This window comes from Sus scrofa, chromosome 15 (genome assembly GCF_054392235.1).
Source record: "Sus scrofa isolate SSC_HxYL_T2T_F1_AM1 chromosome 15, Sscrofa_HxYL_maternal_Yorkshire_Landrace_v2.0, whole genome shotgun sequence".
Classification (NCBI taxonomy): domain Eukaryota; kingdom Metazoa; phylum Chordata; class Mammalia; order Artiodactyla; family Suidae; genus Sus; species Sus scrofa.
The window spans coordinates 93,908,902-93,930,039 of record NC_139397.1 but is presented as its reverse complement, the minus strand read 5'-3'; the positions used below and the strand labels follow the sequence as shown (position 1 = coordinate 93,930,039).

Genomic DNA, 21,138 nt, shown 5'->3' with positions numbered 1-21,138 from the left:
GGTCTTTCCATTCCATCTTTTGCAGGTAGCTTTGAGTTTGTGTTTGGAGTTAGTTGTCCCCTCACTTCACGTTATGGTTCAATGTCGAACCTGTCTTTCTAAATCTGTCCATTCGATTTAAATTTTCAAACACTTTCAAAGACCTGAGACATGCACTGTATGAGCTAGCAAGAAGAAGCTAGAGAACAGAAAAAGAGGGGGTGGTGGTAAGCTTTTGACTGTGACCCTGACATCAAGGAATGTGCCAAGTATAAGAGAGAAGGCAAATATGAAAACCGTTGTAATGGGAATTTATCATCAGCAAGGAAAAGATGAATAGCTGTATGAATTTTAAGGTGGACAAGAGAGGTTTCAGGCTAAGGGGCCCTTAGAAAAGAATCCATGATTCAGTGGGACTTCATTTGCCCTTAATCTGGAAGGATGGGTAAGATTTCAAGCACTGATAGAGAGTTGACAAGACAGTTTATTGGTTTAGAAAATAAAGAACAGAAGCGGAACTCAGAAGAACTAATTTATACTAAGTTTTCCTTTAGTTCTGCTATAAAAGAATAGATTGTTCCAGGGAGTTCCCGTCATGGCTCAGTGGTTAATGAACCTGACTGGCGTTCATGAGGACGTGGGTTCCATCCCTGGCCTCACTCAGTGAGTTAAGGATCCGGCATTGCCCTGAGCTGTGGTGTAGGTCGAAGATGCAGCTCGGATCCCGTGTTGCTGTGGCTCTGGCGTAGGCCAGAGGCTACAGCTCCAATTAGACCCCTAGCCTGAGAACTTCTATATGCTGTGGGTGTGACCCTAAAAGGACAAAAAAAAAAAAGAAAGAAAGAAAAGAAAAAGAATAGATATGTTCTAGGAGATCCAACTGCAAAGCAAACGTCTGCGCAGTAGTTTGAATGCTATTTTTTCCCAGTGTCTTATGCATTCAAACTAGAAATGCACTTTGCAGGTGAGGAGGGGGGTTAGTTAAATTGAAATATTTTAGGATTTGAAAATTGTAATAGAAATATTATTCAAGAACTGTGAGAGAAGTTCCTGTTGTGGTGCAGTGGGTTAAGAATCTGACTAGTATCCAGGAGAATGCAGGTTCGATCCCTGGTCTTGCTCAGTGAGTTAAGGATCCGCCATTGCCATGAGCTGCAGCACAGGTTGCAGATGTGTCTGTGGCTGTGCTGCAGGCCAGCAGCTGCAGCTCTGATTCGACCCCTAGCCCCAGAACTTCCATAGCTGCAGGTAGAGCCCTTAAAGAAAAAAAAAAAAAAAAAAAAAACTCTCAGAAATTACAAAATAAGTCAGTCTAAATCTCTGTTTTAAGATGTATGCAGACTAGCATGGGAGCCCACAACTAACCATACATCAGGCTTCTTCCCATGGGGGTGGCTGCATTGAAAGCCTGGAGTGACAAGAAAAGCTGGTGAGTGAGTGAGAGCAGAAAAAGTTAGAGACGTGGGGGTTGTAATATAACACCACAAAAGAAGAGGAAAACCAGCTTCTTGGGTGGAGGTGAGGACACCATGGTACATTCTGTGACTAGGTCAGGGAGGATCAGCGCTAAGCAAAGACTTGTTGGGTTTTTGGCTTAGGAGATCTCTGACTTTGCAGGATGCAAGAGAGATGATTATGGGTCAAAAGGATGTCAGAAAGGAATACTGAGAAAGCCAGAGCAAGCTGCCGTGTCAAGAAGCTTGGCAGTGAACAAAGTGGGTTCAAAGGAAGCCAGGGATGCTACGAGCTGGGGACCAACCTGAATGGGAAGGTGAGTGAAGCCAGAAGTGGACACGGAGGGAAAAGGAGTTAAGGGTCTAGAGGGCAGGATGAATCAGAAGAGCCAAAAGCGTCAGAGCCGGAGAGGTCGTGATGACACCAAGGTATGCAGAGTGTATGACAGGCTGTCCTTGCAAGACAAGATAATAATCCCTAATAATACGAATAATCCCTATTATTAAAACAATTAATAGTAATAATCCCTATTATTAATAATTATTCATAATCCTTCATATGCCTCTAGTTCTAGTTGAAAATATAGTAGAGAAATTAAATCCTCAAGCTGCATCTCTTCCAACACAACAAAAACAGAATAATAAAATAACAACCAATTCGGCATGAGAAGTGGAACCACTGGGGGTGATTTAAGGCATTGTTTTAGGGATTAGACCTCGCCTGACCATTGAAGCGAGTTAAGTACTTATGTACGTCTGCTGTCTCTGTGTCTGATGGGGGACTTTAAGGCAGAGATCAGGACGGGGGAAAGGGACGTGAAGTGGGGGAGAGGCAAGGACAGACAGGAGCCTGGGAAGAGGAGTACGAAGCCACATCAGTCTCTCAGGCAATGAGGTGGCCTGTGGGGACCGGCACAGGTCACCAAGGGCTGCCCACACACCTGCCCAGTAGTGAAGGAAGCTGAAGGGGGTGTTTCCACGGCGCTGGAGGAGCTGCTGGAGGTGGCTGCCCCATGCCACAAAGTGAGCCAGCAGATCCACAGCAAAGTCTGTGAACTTCAGCGAGCCTCACTTATTGCACTAGCAAACTTTATGTTGCTCTCACTTTCTGCATCTTTTGTGCATTTAAGAAATTGTTTGTTTGTTTTAATTTTTTAGGGGCTCACCTGCATGCAGCATATGGAGGTTCCCAGGCTAGGGGTCGAATCGGAGCTGTAGCGGCTGGCCTGTGCCACAGCAACGTGAGATCCAAGCCGTGTCTGTGACCTACACCACAGTTCATTAGCCCATTGAGCAAGTCCAGGGATTGAACCTGCGTCCTCATGGTTACTAGTCAGATTTGTTAACCACTGAGCCACAACAGGAACTCCCAAGAAACTTGTTTTTGAAGACAAAGCAATAGTAGAGGTTGAATAAATACACAGAAAAGCACTTTGAGACTGTCCCCCGCACTTCTGGGTAAAGCCATATCTTTATAAACCTGGGGGCTATTAAGACTGGTAGCAGTTTGAAAGATATCTTCTGGAGTTCCCTGGTGGCACAGCGGGTAACGGATGTGGGGTTGCTACTACTATGGCCTGGGTCACTGCTGTGACTCAAGTCTGATCGCTGGCCTGGGAACTTCCTAGTTTCCAGAAAAAAAAAAAAAAAATCTTCCGAAACAGCCTCTTTTGGAAAACTAGAAAAATAAGCCCCTCTAATGGCTGTCATTAATAAGAAGAATTAGGAGTTCCCATCGTGGCTCTGTTGTTAACATATCTGACTAGAAACCATGAGGTTGAGGGTTTGATCCCTGGCCTCACTCAGTGGGTTAAGGATCCGGCATTGCCGTGAACTGTGGTGTAGGTCGGTGGCTACAGCTCTAATTAGACCCCTAGCCTGGGAACCTCCATATGCCACGGGTGCAGCCCTAGAAAAGACAAAAAAAAAAAGAAGAAGAATTAAACAAGCTCAATGGTAAACACACTTTTCAAGACACATTTCCATGTCAGGGCCCTCTCTTGTACACCTTGGCGACTCTGGCCCTTCTTCCCCAGATTTGAGAATCACAGCTCTAAAGTCCGCAAAGCGGTGCTCAGTTGGACAACCTCATCTGAATTGTCTGGTAAGATTTTTAAAATGCAGATGATTCAGTAGATCTGAATGGGTCTGGAAATGGGTCCCAGATCAATAGATACTATTTAAAGTGGATATATCAAGAAATCAAGGCAAGATTTCTACTTAGGTGGTATAGACGAGAATGTCAAAATATTGAAATGTTTCACGGCTAGTTGCTAGAGAGCCACTCTCACAGCCTTCTCAGCCTCCCAAAAGATAAGTCCACAGGCTAACTCCCGGAATCTGTGACCTTATTTGGGAAAGGGATCTTTTGCCGATATAATTAAATGAAGGATCTTCAAGGTGGTATCATCCCTCTTTGGATGGGCAGGTGTAGCCATTTATATACATATGTATATGAATATTGTAGAGGTAAATACCAGAGGAAAAGTAAACAAAAATGGTTAAATAATGATTAGGAGATAAGGCCAAGCAACAAGAAAAACCTATTTTTTCGTTTTGTTCTCTTCTGTACTGTTTGAAATGTTATTTTCTATGTGCATATATTATTTTTTCAATGACTAAGAAAAAGAAAAATATCAGTTAACACTGATATACAGACAATGCAAGAACGTCTGCACTAGAGAGAAGCTAAAAGAGTCACATGAAGTCAGCCCAACACAAAATTGGGAGACAAGAAATGTAATTCTGGGAGTTTTTTCTTTCTTTTATTTTTTTTTTTGCTTTTTAAGCCCTCACCTTAAGCATATGGAGGTTCCCAGGCTAGGGATCGAAACACAACAGCCCCAGCAATGAACGATCAGAGCTGCATCTGCAACCCACACCACAGCTCACGGCAACGCTAGATCCTTAACCCTCTGATCGAGGCCGGGGATCAAACCCACATCCTCATGGATACTAGTCAGATTCATTTCCACTGGGCCACAACAGGAACTCCGGAAGTTTCTAACCTAGACCCTTCTGAGAGCTGAGGAAGAAAAGTCAAGTACCTCAAAAGAGCCTCCACCAGAGGCTATCTGTTTCTAAACTTTATCCCATCCAAAGCCTTTATCACTCCTGAGTTGGCCATATTTCAGCCAGGTCTGTGGTCTGTGGTGGGGAGGCCCATTCATCCATGAGTAGAGACCCTGCTTTGCATATCATTAGTGCACCACTGCCTGCCTAACTCTTGAGATATTTATGATGAGGAGTGATTATTACATATATAAAACCACATTAATGTTTTACATGAAAAGACAGTCCTACTGAAAAAGAGCAGAGTCCACGATGCCTATTGACAGCCCCCACTGCTGTCAGTAAGATCTGCCAAGAGTTCTGGTTGCAAAACATTGATTTTATAATAGCAATAAAGTTTACAAATGGCAAAAATATGAGCTTGTTTACTCCTGGAAGATTTTATTATTCGTGCAAACTATTAGTCAAATAAAGAGGCTGTGATATATATTGCAAAACCATTTATGAGCCTTTCTAGGCCTCAAGGAGAGAGAGATTCAATAGAAATGATTTTGCAAAAATCTAAACATTTCTTAATCCTTAGATTAAAAAGCAAGGCTCCATGCCTGGAGCAAAGGTTAAGCCCAGGCAGGATCTTTGTGATCAGGCAGAAAAAGATAGAAGGAGGATTTTTTTTAAGGGCTCTCTTATAGTTGGCTGTGTTGTTTGCACCAACAGAAATTTCCAGGCTGTGGGATACCTGCAGCTTAAACCCAGGTCTGATAAGCAGTCCTGAAGCTACTGAACCACACGCCACTGGGGGCTCCTTGAATCCTATTGACTGAACTGAAGTTGTCCAGTAGGTGTTGCCAGGCAGAATGTGCATTGCTTCCCCACCACCTTTTTTTTTTTTTTTTTGCTTTTTAGGGCTGCACCCGCAGCTTGTGGAAGTTCTACACCAACCGCCACGCCAGATCCAAGCTGCGTCTGCGACCTACACCACAGCTCACAGCAACGCCAGATCCTTAACCCACTGAGCCAGGCCAGGGATGGAACCCGAATCCTCATGGATACTAGTTGGGTTCGTTAACCCCTGAGCCACAAAAGGAACTCCCCCCCGCCTTTTTAAGGCATTTTTTTCTGCATCTCCTCCTCTGGTCTGTGCTCAGTACACATGTATATAACAAGTCCCCTCCACTTCTCAGTACTAGCCTGGGTCCCAGTTGGTTCCCAGTCTCTCTAACTGTGGCTGTTCATTGAGGAGCTAAATATACATGGTAGGAATGAGGCAGATCCATTTTCCTTTTCCTTTAACATAATCTGCTTCGATGCACCTTAATTCATTGTCTAGATCTAACTATAGATTCTCTTCCTGCATAATATTGTGCGGGAAGTTCAAAAAATAGCAATGATGCAGCTAATTCTACCTGTCAGAGCCTGTCAGGTAATTCTGGGAGTTTTTTCTTTTTTCTTTTCTTTTTTTTTTTTTTTTTGCTTTTTAGGGCCTTGTTCACAGCATATGCAGTTTCCCAGGCTAGGGGTCCAATTGGAGCTGCATCTGCCCGCCTACGCCACAGCAACACAGGATCCAAGCCGCATCTGCGACCCACACCACAGCTCATGGCAACACTGGATCTTTAACCCATAGGCAGACATTGGAGGGTCTTCACAGATCCGGAAACAAACTAAAGTGTTGCCCTAAGACTCGAGGGATGGTAGTGAGTTTTGACTGCTTTCCCTCACCTCCCCCCTCCCCATATTCGTTTCCTTTTCCCTTTGCCGCTGCTAGGACCCCCACATTTCTAGCTGTGTAATCCAGGTGTCTCTGGCCTGTCCAGGGGCAGGGGGGTGCTAATTGCCCTTAATCACCTGTCTCCTCTGATTGGTTCAGAGGTGAGCATGTGACACAAGTTAGTCTAAGCAGCAGGAAGTTTTGATGGGGAGAAAAGGCTGTTTTCTCCTTGTAGAGGAGAATTAAGATCCATCTAACCCTAGTTGTTGCTGAGAATTAAGATCCCTCTAACCCTAGCTGTTGCTACCACAGTGATGAGGAGAACCAGCCTTAAAAGAAGCTGACACTGAACAAGGCAGAGCAGAGAGAAAAAAACACGAGATGACAGGGGTGACATGGTTCAGCTTCTGGATCAATTCTCACATAAAGTTCTCCCTGCCTCTGGACTTTTCTGCCAATAAATCCCTTTTCATTGTTTAACCCCACTTGAGTTAGGTTTCTCTTACACGGGACTAAAAGCTAATGGATACAGTGACCGAGATAAAAGTGTGTCATCCCGTAGACGCTACTTTCCATGCAAATCCCTAGATTTCATCTCCAACAGTAGGACTGACATGCTGGGGCCGCTCCTAATTTACCCTAATTATTAGGGACCTTAAAACACTTCTAGGAGTTCCCGCCGTGGCTCAGTGGTAATGAACCTGACTAGTATCCATGAGGACTCGATCCCTGGCCTCACTCAGTGGGTTAAGGATCTGGCATTGCTGTGAGCTGAGGTGTAGGTCACAGATGAGGCTCGGATTCTGCATTGCTGTGGTTGTGGCATAGGCCGGCAGCTGTAGCTCCGATTCAGCTCCTAGGAACTTTCATGTGCCTCAGGTGCAGCCCTAAAAAGCAAAATAAAAGAAAAGAAATTGATTTATTTATACCTTACCTCCAAAAATGATTTAAAGTGGGTTTAAAAATGTGTAGGATAAATAAGACTAAGTAAATAGATGAAATCAAACAATATAAAAGTAATGCTAGGAAAATAAAATAGAGTAATATTAGAATATAACGTAGTTTTGTAATATCCTCTGCAGTTGCTATAGGTGGACAGTAAATCTCTCTAAACTCTCAAATGAGCCAAAGCCAAGAGGGAAATGTACCTCTAATAGATTCACAAAGTCCAAAAGATTTTTTAAAAAGAAAGAAAAGAAACAAAAATAATTATCTAGGAAAGAACAGTTTTCCTGAGAAACTTTCTCCAAAGGAACACTGTGCTAACAGAGAGCCGCCAAAAGCACATTTTGGAAAACATGTTAATTACATGTTAATGTAACTGATGATATAACCTCAAAGCCTTGTACAGCAAAAGCAGTTCTAGGGGATGAAACACTCTCTGGTTGGAGTCCGCTGCCCTGGTCCAATCGGGCACATTACAGTGTCTGTTTAAACGTCAGGGCTCCCAGTTGTAAGGATAGGCTTCTTGTATCTATGCAGAGGAACCACCTATGAGAAACGCAGATGGGAGAGATGGAGACCCAGAGAGATTGGGTTGAACACCTGGACCCATCAGTTCTACCGGCCAGTTGTTTCTGCTTTAACAGCTGGAGCTGGGTTCTCTCCACTCTACTGCTCTTGAGGGGTGAGGCACACTCTCATCAAAGTCAAAGGCTAAACCCAGGCTAAACAGGGGATCACATATTCTTCCTATAGGTAAGAGCAGATGGGGGCCATGTTAATTCTAATACCTCCCACTCCCTCCACGCATGATGACCAAGTCGAAAAATAGCAACAAAATTTCTATTGCACACCTTTGCGTTATGACACCGGTTGCTTCTGTTTCTTTATTTAATTTTTTATTAACTTATGAGTCCATGAAATAACCCTCCATGAATGGATCCTATATGTGAACTGGATCCATGTCATTTGAGTAACCCACTATTGGAGAACGGATGGTTTGTCTGAGTATGAGATAGTTTCCTTGTCTAAAAGCCCCACTCTTTGCAACTGCTTTGCCCCCTGCAGCAGTTCTGACTTGTTCCAGGTAATCTATATTTATCAATAGAGTACGAACATTGTAAAAATAAGGCAATTATTCCTCAGTGACAGAGCTAAATATTATGTCACTATATGAAGCAAATGGCATTGTTAGTCATTTCTTCAGATATGATTTGCTGTTATAAAAGCTGCATTTCAAGGCATTGGAACTCAGCAGGGATTCTTTGTCAACAATCTGCCATTTCTAGCTAAATTAAGTAATCATCTGGCTACTATATTTAGAAAGCGTGTGCAGGCTACAGAACGTATAGAGAGCTCTAAATGGTGCGTTTATCTTCGGGGGACACCATTACATAGGAGCAGAGGAGCATCTGCTTTTAAGAGAAAATGGGCTTTCTGTTAGAACCACAGAACAAAAAGAACACTATAAAGAAGTTACTTCTCCCAGAGAATCCAGGCGTGATCAGGTTGCCTATGAACACAGCATAGACTATCTTGCAGTTTTTCTTAAAGAGTTTTAAATTATTTCTCCTCCCTATCTCTACCCTAAACAAAAGCTTTAAGAGCCCTCCCACACCCGCCTCCCCCCGGGTTGTTTCAGAATCCCTCCTTCTATAGAGGCACTCTATGCTCTCAGACCAGGATTCATTATCTTAAACCATTACAGTGGTTTCAGAAATGATGATGGCAGCTCCTGTTTATTGTGCACTTACTACATCTTAGGGATAATAGGCATGTGCATTTATGATTTCATTAAGTAAATGACATGAAATTACATAGATAAACATGTGGGGGGGTACCTATTGTGCTTAGGACATATATACAAGGCTTTTTTTTTTTTTTTTTTTTTTTTTTCATTTCTTTCTACGGCTGCACCTGTGGCATATGGAAGTTCCCAGCTAGGGGTCGAATTGGAGCAGCAGCTGAGGTCTACACCGCAGCCACAGCAACATGGGATGTGAACCGCACCTGCGACCTACACCACAGCTCTCGGCAATGCTAGATCCTTAACCCACTGAGCAAGGCCAAGGATCGAACTTGCATCCTCACAGAGACAATGTCAAGTTCTTAACCTGCTGAGCCACAGTGAGAATGCCAAGGTATATATTTTTATCCCTGGTTTATAAATAAGGAAACCAGTGCTCAGAGGTATAAGTAATTTGCCAAATATCTCATAGAAAGCGAGAGACAGAGATGATTCTGGCTACTTCCGAGTCCACTCTGGCTACCTCCCCATGACTGCCTCCTAAACAATTAAACCTTCTGTTGTATTTGTCCTATGACATTAACCCGTGTCCTTCTCCTGAATGTCCAAACTCCTCTCATCTTCCTTCTATCCTATTCTTGCCCATGGAAATGGGCTAAAATATATTAACTGCTTTCATGAGATGTCCTGTGTCCTCTGAAAACAAAAACAAAAACCAGAATTCCAATGAAAATTAGTGAAGGAGTTCCCACCGTGACTCAGCGGAAACAAATCTGACTAGCATCCATGAGGAAGAAGATTCCATCTCTGGCCCTGCTCAGTGGGTTAAGGATCTGGCGTTGCCATGGGCTGTGGTGTGGGTCGTAGGTGTGGCTCGGATCTGGCGTGGCTGTGGCTGTGGCACAGGCCGGCAGCTGTAGCTCCAATTCAATCCCTAGCCTGGGAACTTCCATATGCCACAGGTGTGGCCCTAAAAAAAAGCAAAAAAAAAAAAAAAGAGAAAGAAAGGAAGGAAGAAAAGAAAGAGAAAGAAAGGAAGGAAGGAAAGGAAAGAAGGAAGAAAGGAAGGAAGGAGAGAAGGAAATTAGTGAAAAATGGAGTTCCTGTTGTGGCTCAGTGGTAACGAACCTGGCTAGTATCAGTCCAAAAAAAGACCAAAAAAATTAATGAAACGGACAAGAAGAATGGCAGATGATATGAGACCTCCAGTATGTCTGCTGTCTGACTTCCTGAAGCCCCGTCTTGATGCTCCTGGTCCTGAAGGTGGATGTATTTCATTCCTGCACTCTAGCCCACTGCTGCTGAGAAAAGACCACAGGACCCTGCAATTTATAAGAACTCCTTGCAGGAGGAAGTGAGGAGAGTGTTAGGCAGCCATGGGTGGGCCTGAAGACCACCACACACCACATTTATCCATCAAATGTCCAGGCTTTCTTTTCTACCTGAGATCTGCTCTGTGGTTAGCAAGAATCTGAATATGACATGCTCTGAGGTAAGAAGCAGAGAAAAAGAAAGGGAGCAAGAGAGAAAGAAAGTGGAAGAGAGAAAGAAGGTTCCTCCTGCATGAAGTTCATGGAGTGCCAAGCATTCATAATTTTAATCAAATTCAGAATTTGTTTAGCCATTAATTATTCAAATAAATTATTGTTCACTTCTTTTCTCTCCTCTTCCTCTGAGATTCTAATTATTTGTATGGTAAATTGCTTAATATTATCCCACAATCACTGCTGCTCTGTTATTTGTTGTTGTTTTTTTTCAGTGATTTTTCTCTGTATATTTCAGTTTGTATAGATTCTGTTTCTCTATCTTCAAGTTCAATAATAGTTTCTTCTTCAGTGTCTAGTCATCTGTTATTTCCACAAACTAAATTTTTCTTTCTGGGTATTGTAGCTTTCGTCTCCAAACATTTCCTTTCCTTATCTTCCATTTTTCTTCTCATTATATTCATGTTTTTCTTTAACTATTTAACATGTTTATAATAGCTGTTTTAACATCCTTTTCTGCTGATTCTATCTATAGAACTAATCTGTATCTACTGACTGATTTCATCCTGGTTAGTGGTTATACTTCCCTGCTTTGTGACATATCTGATGACTTTTTTATATAATTTTTTAAATTGGTTTACAGACATTATGAATGTCTGGATTTTGTTTGTTTTCCTTTAAAGAGCATCAGGCTTTGTCTTGGTGAGCAATTACTTGCTCTTCAGCTTGATCCCTTCTAGACCTGTTCCCTTGGCCTTTCTATCACACATCTTGTGTAGTTTTCTTCCAAAAGTTGTTCAGCCTTACGGTTAAGGCGTGGCCCCCTGCGGTCTCCATGGCAAGCTCTGAGTGACCACTAGAGATGCTCTACTCTGACTGGCTGGAGTTTAAACTCCTCCCTGCCCTTGTGAACTTACAAGACCTGCATTGCATTTTCCCTTGCCTCATGGAGTTTCACCCCATGCACATAGAACCCAATAATCAACAAGATTTAAGAGGATCCCAATGATTTATGTAGCTCTATTCCTGCATAGTGCTCTTTTGTTCAGAATTATGACCTGCAATGTCCAAACCCTTTAGCCTCCCCAATCTCTTTTTCTTCAATTCAGCAAGGCTGCAGTGCTCTCCTTGAGATTCCCCTTCCTGCACTGCAGCGTGAAAATCACGGCCAAGTAGAAACCAGATGATACTGGAACTCATTCGATTCCCATCTCTCTGGAATCACAGCCCCATGCTGCCTCTGTGCAAAGTCTGAAAACCATTGTTTCATCAACTGTCCAGTTTTATACTTTTTCTTTTTGGACGCCCCGTGGTATACGGAGCTCTCGGACTAGGGATCAGATCTGAGCTGCAGTTGCGACCTACGCCACAGCTGTGGTAACACCAGATCCTTTAACCCACTGTGCCAGGCCGGGGGTCGAACCTGCGTCTTGGTACTGCAGAGACAAGTCCCATCCTGTTGTGCCACAGCAGAAACACCATCTGTCCAGTTTTCAACCTCTTTATGGTGGAAAGGTAAATCTGGTCCCAGTGCCTCCATCCCAGAATGAAATGGAAGTTCAAGGCATTTCTTAAATTTGGAAGTTATTGTAACGTTTCCCAAATTTCCCAAATTCCCATGTAACACTTCTTACACAATACCTATTAGTGTTTTTAGGTATCAGTCTTCCTTTGGAAAACTTTGCTTTAGAGAACAGGATCCAGGGTTCCCACTGTGACTCTGAAGGCTAAGAACCTGACATAGTGTGGATTTGGGGTCAGTCCATGGCCTCACCCAGTCTAAGTCAAGACCACAGCTCAGATCCCGCATCACTGTGGCTGTGATGCAACCCTCAGCCTGGGAACTTCTATATGCCATAGGTGTGGTCCTAAAAAAGAAAAAAGAAAATAATAAAGAAAGAATAGGAGGCTTGGGGGGTGACTAGGGGTCCATAGCATATCCGAGAGAATGATTATATAAGCTAGGTACATTCCTAATATAATTGTTTTTTTTTTTTCCTCCAAATAGCTCATCTTTCAGTAAGTTTGGTTTCATCTATTCTTTGGTTTATGGTGATTTAATTTTTTCAATTCTGCTTTGTCACTACTTATTGTTAAGTATGCCTATTGATTAGAAAATTTGGTTACCAGAGGAAATAACACGGCAAAGTTCTTCCCAATATTTAAGCCTACACTTAATATAATTAATCTGTTTCTCATTCAATACTCTAAACATCCTGTTACTTGACTAGCAAAAGGTCTATAATTTTTAGGGGTTCTTCTCCACAAGTATGTGAAAGAATCCTCAGGGATACTTGCGTGTGTAACCCAGATGCCCCTGGACTCACCAGTTAGTAGGTCGTATTACTGCCCAGGGGGTAGAGTACCTCCAGCTCCCGGGAACTGCCGTCCCCCTGGCACCCCAGGCTCCTTACCCGGCTGCAAGCTGACTTCCCTTTGAGACCTCAGATCCTGTCCCCCCCCCTTCCTTTGGTCACTATTTTCAACACTGTATTGACAATTTTTAAGCAAGAAAACACAACTCAAAAGCCATTCAAGAGCTCTTTGAAGGTCAGGCAGACTCTCCAGAGATAGACAAGAAGAGGCTGGAATGTGATTTGCTGAAACCATTGGAAACTTTGTTTCAATTTAATAAATATTTATTGAGCATGTTGTATGTGCATGGTAAAATATTTTTTTTTTTTTTGTCTTTTTTGTCTTTGTTGTTGTTGTTGTTGTTGCTATTTCTTGGGCCGCTCCCGCGGCATATGGAGGTTCCCAGGCTAGGGGTTGAATCAGAGCTGTAGCCATCGGCCTACGCCAGAGCCACAGCAACGCAGGATCAGAGCCGTGTCTGCAACCTACACCACAGCTCACGGCAACGCCGGATCATTAACCCACTGAGCAAGGGCAGGGACCGAACCCGCAACCTCATGGTTCCTAGTCGGATTCGTTAACCACTGTGCCACGACGGGAACTCCGTAAAATATTTTTAAGAAGGCTTTTCCTTTTTTATCCTGCATTTCATATCATCTTCTTTTAATTTTTTTCATTTTTTAAAGTTTGATTGAAGTATAGTTGATACACACTGTTGTGCTAATTTCTGCTGCACAACAGAGTGATTCAGTTATGCATAAGCACACATCCATTCTTTCTCTGATTCTTTTCCCACAAAGATTATCACGAATATTGGGTAGAGTTCCTTGTGCTATTCAGCAGGTCCCTCTTGGCTAGTCATTCCATATACTTCAGTGTGAATATGCCAATCCCAAACCCCCAGTCCATCCCTCTCCTGCCACCTCCAATTATGTGAGAACCAGTAAAACCCAATCAGGCAAGCTGCTTTGTTACCCCTCATCAGAATTTCTGATGTCATTTTGTTTGTTTTTGTTGTTGTTGTGTTTTTGTTTTTTTTTTTTTTTGTCTTTTGTCCTTTTAAGGGCTGCACCTGCAGCATATGGAGGTTCCCAGGCTAGGGGTCTAATCAGAGCTATAGCCGCCAGCCTACACCACTGCCACAGCAACGCCAGATCCCAGCCAAGTCTGCAACCTACACCACAGCTCATGGCAACGCCAGATCCTTAACCCACTGAGTGAGGCCAAGGATTGAACCCAAAACCTCATGGTTCCTAGTCGGATTCGTTTCTACTGTGCCACAATGGGACCTCCCTTTTTTTTTTTTTTTTTAGAGGAAAAATCTTTGTCTCTGGAATCTATTAAATGATACTATATTTTGTAGAAGGTTTTAGGGTAGGATCCATTCAAATTACCAAATATTAACACGTGATCGAACTTCTCAAGCTTAATCATTGCAGCTGCAATGTGACTTATAAGAGGAGATGAAAAAGGAAGCAGAGGAAAGAGGAAAGAATTTAGTAAGTGATCAAGTGCAGATCAATGAAATGAATGAAAAACCTCAGGGACATAAGGAGAGATGTATGACAGTGAAATAGAATTCAAGGTTCATGTAGATGTGACTGTGTGTGAGAGAGAGAGATGGAGAGAAAGAGGCGGCGGGGGGGGCTTTCTACTGTGGCTGAGCAGGTTGATGGCTCAGCAGGTTAAGGAACCACTGTTGTATCTGCAGCAGCTTGGGTCACTCCTGAGGGTTTGATCCCTGGCCGGAGAACTTCCATATGCTGTGGGTGTGGGGGAAAAAAAAAAAAAAAGAGGCAGTGGGAGGAAATACAAAGCTAAAGTCCTCTGAGTATTTTCATGAGAAAACAAAACAAAACATATTTCTCCATTTCACTGGTAGCCTTACATTTCCCAATTTTTTTTCTTTAGTAGAAAAATACTACCTGCAAATTCAAGTAGAATAAGCCCCTTGCACACATAAATAAATAGCTCAGAAAACATCTTTAAACTCTTCTGAATCCATGTATATCTCTGCAAGCCTAGTTGTATCAGATATAAGTACCTAGAACCGAGTAAGAACTTAACAAATGTGTTTAATGTATGAATATATATGCCTGACAACAATAATACAGTGTACTGATAGCTAAAAACCAAATCCATATAACCTGGCTTTCTCGGTTACATAGATCTCATGTCTTTGAGGATTAAAATGCGTGTGTTATGCAACAGTACCATTTTCACTAGAAGATCTGAAAGAACAGATTGCTTAAGCTTCGAATTAGAAGGGCAATGGAACTCGGGCTAATCTGCGTGCACAATCTATTGCTCCTTATATTTAGCCCTGACTGTGCTGAAAACTTTGTTTTCTGCCCTCATGGGTCCACATGATTTGAGGCCGCTCCTCTTTGTTACCGTTCCTCAAAAAATGTATATTAAAGTACAGTTGATTTACACTGCTGGGCCAATTTCTGCTGTACAGCAAAGAGGCCACTCATCTTTGACCTGTGGGACTCATATGAAGCCAGCCTTCCGTTTGGAACTGTAGCTGCTCTTAACAGACCCTGTTATTTGAGCTTTGCCTCATTGCATGTAGATTCCATAATACTTTGGTTAGTGTTTGTTCCCTCCTCTCTTGTTCCTATTCACTTGACTGTCTTCTCTTTACTTTTCCTTTTACCACTTTCTTTTTTTTTTTTTTTCCCCAGCTATGCCTGCACCTGCAGCATGCAGAGGTTCCCGAGCCAGGAATTGACCCCAGGCCATAGCTGTAACCAGAGCCATAGCAGTGACAATGCCAGATCCTGAACCTGCTAGGCCACCAGGGACCTCCTCACCACTTTGCAAAGTGCACTGTTTACTAGCAAACCACCTAGCACAAATATGTGTGTGCCTACAGCGAGTTTTCCCGCCTATTACCCACTATGGTACCAAATGGTGCCTGCTTCTGCCTCTGCTTTGACACCTGGTTCATGAGTGTCCTCTGAGCAAAGGTGTGATGCCCAAAAATTGCTTCTATCGTTCACAGACCTAACTGACCATCTATCTGCCTTATCAGTCAATAGAACTGACGTACAGTTTATGTGTGTTGATGAAACTGCTGCAGAAGCCAATTCCAGACGCCAATGCTAACATTGTCAGGCAGTGTCCTGTTCCTGTTTGATGAAATGATTCAGAATTTCTAATAAAACATTGATTATTTACAGGGTTTGTCATCATAATTGAGGTCAATGATCTTCATACTGCTTAAGAATCACAATGAGGTGCCTGTGAATAATGCAAATTCCGGCACCCTGTCCTCAGAGATTCTAACTAACAGGCCTTACGTGTGGCCCAGGAACCTGCATTTTCACAACTGCTTCCAGGATACAGGTGGTTTCTGGATTGTGCTTTGAGACACACTGATCCGTACAACCCCAGATGTTAAAAAGTGCACTGCTGGACTTGATCTATAAGCTCTATTTTTTAAAAGCATGTTCTGCATTTTACAAATGGATAAACAAGATATGGCACTAACTGAGTTAAGCATGACTTTAACTTTACTCGTGGACATTCTGTCCAGTTCGGCTTTGAAATACTCTTATCCTGAAATACTGTTATCCTAAAGAGGGTCACCAGCACTTTTACCCGATGGTTTGACCTTGATAAGATACAACACCCTGCAGACAGCATGCGTCAGAATAAGAGGACCTGTCCCAGCTAAGTCAGGAGACACCTGAGCAGAGTAAGAAATGGATTTGTTTTCCTGTCTAAACAAAAGTGAGAACGTTGTCCCACTTTATTGGTAGCTAAAACCTAACCATCGAGGCTTCATCAAATCTGTCAAATATTAGCCAAAGATACACTAGACCTGGAGTGAAGTATCAGGAATTTTGAAACATTTAACTCCTAGTGTGTATTAGTATGAAACCAAGTTGAGCAGAACCCATTAATGTCACAGTGATCGGTTACCAATGGAAATAAATAATTCATGATGAAGGGAATTAGTCTAATTAGCAGGCAGTTTGAGTCCTTTGATAAAACCCAGCTCTAATTCCGTGAAGGGCAGGAAGTGCTGTCATCAGTCAGCCCTGAAAAGATTAGCATCTATTATGAATGAGGTTCGACACCCTAGCGAAGTCATGTGTGTCCTGGAGACAAACTTAATATGTTCCAGAATGGGACACAGTTTGTCTCACCAACACATCACGATTCCTACCAGGCTATTGTATGTAATAACAAGCAAAGATCAGCGCTCCAACCTGTCACTCGCTCCGCTGTCCGTCATTCTGACAACTGTGCAAATACATTCTCCATGCAAAGTAGGGAGTGTGCCCTGCATACTTGTAAAATTGCACAAGATGTCAAAGAAAATATGTGTTACTTTCCCGATCACCAAAACAAACACTCAGAACCAAGTGTCAGCCCTGAAACTGAAGGTTTCAGAGATGGTGGGCAATACAGGATGTCAGGCTTGTGTATACACATTTCATTTTAAAAACTATTGTCAGCCCTTCCGGGAAATTTGCTTCCCTCCTTATCTCTCTCAAGATATTGAAGTTACAAGATCAATCATAGGCTTCCAGCTCCTGCAACTGCAGATAAATGGAGATGGAGAGGAGTCCTCAGCCAAGTAGCTGCTGGAATTCCAAACTAATACATGAGGGAAAACAAGAAAAAAAAAAAAAAGTGGGTTTTTTGTTTTGTTTCTTATTACAGTGCATAAATGGCTTGGCTCGTTGGGATGGTTCAGTTCTAGGAAGATTTATGTAGTTTCTGAATCATATGTGGCCTGATGTCTCTAAAAGATGTTGACAGTTCCACACTGTGCAAGCCCCACATTATTTTGCAGCCCACAAGCTGACGCGGCATCAGCTGTGTTTCCATTTTTACTTATGAGCCTTTTGAAATTACATGTTTCCATTTTGCAATTTGATGTAATAATGAAGAAACTCCAAATTTGTAAGTTATTGTATTGCTTGTTTTTATTGTGTAAAATTAATTGCTTCATTTATTTATGTCATTAAGAAAGGGGGGTACCATTTTGCACATTTTATCCTTTGCTGTAATAATTAACATGCCAATAACACCACAGACGCCTTGGAAGTAAGACGGATCAAGCCCGAAAGTCTGAACAGCATGTAACATGGGTAGAGCCTCTAGAAGGGCTCTTCCCAAAGGCCTGATGCGCATTATATCACACGAGTATGGTAATTAATTAATAACACCGAGAAGCATATACCGACTCGTGGAAATGGGTGTGTTCAAGTCAATATAAGAGGTGGGTTTTATAGAATTAAAAGAGTATCTTTCTCAAAAAGTATAATCCAGTTGTCCAAATACAGTTGAAATGAGCATTGATACTGTCAACTTACAAGGGCTGCACAAACTTGGTGCTGACAACTGACTTGGATTTGAAAAGACATCTTGGTAAATATTTGGTATGGATTCTTTAAAACAGCTGTTCTTAATCGGGGTTAATAGGCCATTTCTTTCCAATATATCCATAAATTAGAAAGAAAAAGCAAAATCTCAGAGCTTCGTATTTCACATAGCATCAGAGCAGTTTTGCACAGGAGTGTGGAAAAACTTTAGGCCTACAAAATCTTTAGTGTTTGGGAATCTTTAGTGTAATTGCCCTTCTGTTCTGACCAATTACATATACGTGTATCTCTTGAAAGCAGGAGCCGCTTCTTCCTCCTCTTTGTGTTGTCTCCTGCTACCAGTCTCAAGCAGAGAGAAAATAACATGGTTGGCGTTGGGTTGGCTGAATGAATGGACAGCACCTACTAGCCAAGGTGCAGGCACCCGATCAGGTGTTTCTCCATATTTCTAGTCAGAGAAGATGGCAAAATAAACTGCAGAAAGACAACAATCCAGGGAGTTCCCTGGTGGCAAAAGGGGTTAAGGATTCAGCATTGTCACTGCTGTGGCTTGGGTCGCTGCTGCGGCGTGGGTTCCTTTCCTGGCCCAGGAACTTCCATGTGCTTCAGATGCAGCCACAAAAAAATGTTTTTAATAAAAAAATTAAAATGTAAAAAAAGGAGAGAGAATAGTTAAAAAAAAAAAAAAAAGACAACAATCCACAGACAACAATCCACCCATATCTCTGAACATACCTATTGCCCAAAGTCTCATGAAACTGTAATGGCTGCTCTGTGGAGCTGCAAGACCTGGGGGTCTTCAGCTGGTCCTGGATGCAGAGTGTCATTCTGTCAGTGTCTGTCACCTAAGTGTGAGGTCTCGTGCTCAACATTCCCCTTGTGTTCTGCTGGGACCCCTGACTCCAGGAGAAGAAAAGCCTTCCAACTGAGACCCTAACCACTCTCAAATGTCCCTGATCAGAGACCCATAGGAGACTGCAGGCATTTTGAGGACACAATGGAACACAATTTTTTTTTTAGGATTCAGAACATGAAGCCAAGTCTCAGGTCTCCTTAGAATTCAGTTCTCTGTAGCTGGGTGATATTCAAGGTAATATACACCTCTGTTACCAGACCAGACAGTTCAAAGATCCCTAGGGAAGTTTACTACTTGAATCCAGTAAAAATCACTCATTTAGGTTATTGTAAAAACTCTGTTTGAATTGGTGAAGAATATTAAGCACAGCGTTTTTTAACTCGGAGTTTTCTTACTTTCAGGTAGTATGAATGAGCCTGAGTGGCCAGGAGAACTCCGAGAGTATCCAAGTTAACAACCCGGTTAGACAGACATGCAATTAGTATGTCATCTGCTTGTAAGTAATCATTCTAAATCAGTGTCTTTTAACTGAAAGGAGTACACTGAAAGCTGTAGCCCTTCTTTCCAGAACAACACACCAACATCCACACACACGAAGTTTAGACACAATTTCTTTAAGAAACCTACGGTGATTTTTGGTCTTCGTAGGTATATTTCAGCAATTATCTTTCCTTTTTTTTTTTTTTTTTTTTTTTTAGGCCCCGGCTGTGGCATATGGAGGTTCCCAGGCTAGGGCTTGAATCAGAGCTGCAGCTGCCAGCCTACGCCACAGCCACAGCAATGTCAGATCAGAGCGGTGTCTATACCCTACAACCCAGTTCATGGCAACACCAGATCCTTAACCCACTGAGTTAGGCTGGGGATCAAACCCGCATCCTCATGGATTCTAGTTGTGTTCATTACTGCTGAGCCACAATGGGAACCCCTGTTTTGGCAGTTATTTCTTAATGGGTCAAAAGTATATTTCAGGTCTAATGCCTAAAGAAATGACTATCAATTCTGAGTAACTGAAACCCAAACTGATCAGTTTTCAATTTTTTCTCCCACTTCTCTATTTCTGTAATTCTACTTTGCCCTCAAATCACATTATTTTGCAAGAGGAGATTACAATAACCACGACATGGAAGCAACCTAAATGTCCATTGATAGAGGAATGGATGAAGAAGACAGGGTACATAGATACAATGAAATATTATTCAATCATAAAAATAATGAAATAATGCCATTTGCAGAGGCATGGATGGACCTAGAGTTTATCATACTAAGCAAAGTGAGTCAGACAAAGACAAATATCATATGATATCACTTCTAGGTGAGATCTAAAAAAAGACACAGATAAACTTATTTACAAAAGAGAAACACACTCACAGGCTTCAAAACCAAACTTATGGTTACCAAAGGGGAAAGGTGGTGGGTAGGGATGGATTGAGGGTATGGGATTGGCATATGCACACTATTGGATACGGAATGGATGGTCAGAGAGGACCTGCCAAGTAACACAGGGAAATCTCAGTACTCTGTGATAATCTATATGGGAAAAGAATCCGAAAAAGAATGGATATTTGTATATGTATCACTTTACTATATAAAACGCAACACAGTACATCAATGATACTTTAATAAAATTTTAAAAAATAAAAAAAAGGAGATTCCAAAAGACAGAATACGTGGAATGGGTTCTTATCAGTGACAAGGTGGGGTGAGAGAGATTTTCAAAAATAATCATTTTCATTCTTACATCCAATGACAGCTTTGGAGAGTTGCCGGCTCAAATATCAATTTTCTCCATGTTGGCTAACACAGCCCCCATTTTATTTGAGGGTTAAAAACAAACTCATTCTTGGACTTCCCACTGTGGCTCAGCAGAAATGAACCCAACTAATATCCATGAGGATGTGGATTTGATCCCTGGCCTCACTCAGTGGGTTAAGGATCCAGCATTGTGGTGAGCTGTGGCGTAGGTTGCTGATGTGGCTCAGATGCAGTGTTGCTGTGGTGTAGGCCAGCAGCTCCAGCTCTGATTCAACCCCTAGCCTGGGCTTCCGCAGACGTGGCCCTAAATAAACAAACAAACAAACAAAACCCCTCACTCTTGCAGCCTCTTTTGCAACCAGAGTCAGTTATATCAAATCAAGGACGGTGGAAGTTTCTGGGAGAGAGCTCTGGAAGTGATCTCATCAAGGACTCAGGGCTTTGCTTACTTCACCTTTTTGCCCTTGGCCTAGACTGCCAAGGTGATGTCTGGAGTTCTAGGAC

General features: G+C 42.4%; 1 long non-coding RNA gene across 3 annotated transcripts in view; it reads left to right on the top strand.

Annotated features, from left to right (window-relative positions):
* Positions 1–21,138, top strand: part of LOC146395980 (uncharacterized) — a 350,884-nt gene that overhangs the window by 293,860 nt on the left and 35,886 nt on the right. The window contains exon 5 of one of the 3 annotated variants that reach the window (XR_014829587.1): positions 19,284–19,378. The exons of the other annotated variants lie outside the window; for them this stretch is intronic. This is a non-coding gene — a long non-coding RNA (uncharacterized LOC146395980). The remainder of the gene's footprint in view (positions 1–19,283; positions 19,379–21,138) is intronic. 3 annotated transcript variants of the gene reach the window in all.